The sequence below is a fragment of the Condylura cristata genome, unplaced genomic scaffold (assembly GCF_000260355.1).
Source record: "Condylura cristata isolate star-nosed mole 26May11 unplaced genomic scaffold, ConCri1.0 scaffold00028, whole genome shotgun sequence".
Taxonomy (NCBI): domain Eukaryota; kingdom Metazoa; phylum Chordata; class Mammalia; order Eulipotyphla; family Talpidae; genus Condylura; species Condylura cristata.
The window spans coordinates 1,139,548-1,142,377 of record NW_004567129.1 but is presented as its reverse complement, the minus strand read 5'-3'; positions in this window follow the sequence as shown (position 1 = coordinate 1,142,377).

Here is a 2,830-nt window from a genome sequence, read left to right as displayed (position 1 = left end):
GTTTCATTACAAATTATATATTTTAGAGCCAAAAATAGTTTGTTGCCAATAATTGCAATAATTTAGAAACACCCGCTTCACAAAAATACTGGTGAATTTACTAATATGTAGTTGAATATATGCATTTAACCACACTATTAATAGCATAGGTATATCAAATGGCACAGAGACTCACGGTTCACCACGTCCTGAAGTTGAACATAAAGGAAGTTCTATACCAGCAAATCAGTTACAAATAGATTTCTAAACAAACAACATCAAATAAATCATGTACCTAGGAATCAATATAATGCACGATGTACCACATCTCTTTTCTGAGAAACATTAAAGAAACCTTCAATACATGTACATCTATACAACATGACACTTGTTTTGTCAGATATCAAAGTATAATACAAAGTTAAGATGATCAATATAGCATAACACTAACAAAAAGACAGGGGGATTTAAAACCTAAATGTGAAATGCATATTTATAAGCTGTTAGTACTTAATATGCATAAATGGTCTCATGATCCAAGGGCAGGGGTGTTCTTATTTGAGTCACAGAAGACACTAATGCATAAAGATTTCTGGCATATGAGAGAAAACTAAAATAACTACTTTTCAATACAGATGTTACAATAGGGTGAAGAGAAAGCCCTAAAGTGAAAGAAAATATTACCAACATGTATAAATAATGAGTATTCAAAACAGAGAAATTATTGAGAAATACGGTCAGTCCAGTTTTTTTTATTATTTTTTATAATATAATAGCTTATTTTTACATCATTTTGTATATTTTTTATCTCAATTGTAATCCCCATGTGTTTCCCATCACCAAATCACCCTGAGCCATCCATAGTCCAGTGCACTTCCCTCCCCCCACTGTTTTTGATCCCATTCCCCATTCCACCCCCATAAAATGTCTCTGGTATATAGCTGTTCATTATTCTTATTATTTTCTCACCTAGTCCATTATACTCCTTGCTATGAACAAAACCATCCGGTATTTTTCTTTTTCTTTCTGGCTTATCTCACTAAGCATGATCTTTTCCAGCTCCATCCATGCTGCAAAAGACATGTGTTTCTTTTTTTTTTTTTCGGTTGCTGAGTAATACTGCATTGTGTATATGTACCACAAATTTTTAATGGTCAGTCCAGTTTTAATAAAAAAATGTGAGTAGGTCATTCACTAAAAATTAAGGAAACCAAGGAACAATAAACTTACTAAAAGAAGTTTAGCAAGAAAAGCAAAAATAAAACCTCACTGGGAAATCAATTTACACTCACCTCTTAACCTTTATATCAACAAACAGAACAAACAGTATTAATAACTGACACGAAATGTTGGTCTGACTGTGGAGCAAGAGAAGTTTTATTCCATTTTGGTGGGATATTATGCAGTATAACTACTTTATAAAGCAGTGGCTGTTTTATACTCATTGAAGTTAAATAAATGCATACATTTCACACAGCAATTCCATTCAGAATAGAAAATCTTACGTATGTACACCAGGACATAGGTATAAATCAGTAACAACATTCACAATGCAAAAGCTATGAACCAACAAAAAGTCCATCTACATGGATTTTTTAATACATAGTAATGACATGTATTCAACCACTACTATACATAGCAAATTAATCTCACAAAGTTAAGTGAAATGCAAGATACAGAAGAATACATGCACACTTCTGAATCTGTTCATAAATTTCAAAAGTAGGACAAACTAAACTCTAGCTTAAGCCATAGAAAATGATCCCCCCCAAAAAAGGTAGTAATAAAAGTCAGAATAGTGATGAACTCTAGGGAGGTCGGAGAAATTATGATCCGGCAGAAGCGTGAGGCAAGAGCAGCTTAACAGCACAGGTGAAATTTTATTTCTTGGTCTGCGTGGCATTTTACATGATGCTTAGCTGCATGATTAAACCCATGGGTGAAACTGTACATACATATTCATTCATATTTGTTTTACCCCAAATAGGTATTGTATCTAACAATGTCTCTTTAAGTCTTGTTTCCTAAGCATCCCATTGTAGATCACATATCCAGACATATGCGTTTCATTACAAATTATATATTTTAGAGCCAAAAATAGTTTGTTGCTAATAACTGCAATAATTTAGAAACACCCGCTTCACAAAAATACTGGCGAATTTACTAATATGTAGTTGAATACATGCATTTAACCACACTATTAATAGCATAGGTATATCAAATGGCACAGAGATTCACGGTTCACCACGTCCTGAAGTTGAACATAAAGGAAGTTCTATTACCAAGCAGGCACTGCCAAATAACTATATTAAGACAATTAGAGGCCTCAGGTTCAGCCTGGGGAGCTGCTGTTCAAGCTGCTGTGTAAGCACAGGTTGGGGCTAGGGTTGGGCCACCTTTCCTGGTGCTATTCCCCCTATTTGGCTTGGGGACACCTATGATGACTGCAGCGGTGAAACATCCCCCCAAACCTACTGATGAAACTGCTAAGCAAACTGAGAATGGAGCCCCAAATGAACTCCTCCCAAGAACCTGTTCTGCTCTTGGAGGCACCTTCACCTGCTGGGGTGGGCTTGTCTGGGCAACCAGTTTCCCCTTAAGAATCAGGTGTCATTTCTGAACCAGCCTCAGCCCTCAGGCAGGGGTCTTCCAAGGAGTGAACAGCACAGCCCTCAGCCAGGGCTCGCACAAGTCCTCAAGAACCCCAAGAGCTTCATTAAAAGATGTTCAGATGGGGAATGGGATCAAAAACGGGGTGGGGGGAGGGAAATGCACGGGATTATGGTGATGGCACATGGGTGACTTGGTGATGGGAAACCCGTGGGGATTACAATTGAGATGGAAAAAAAAA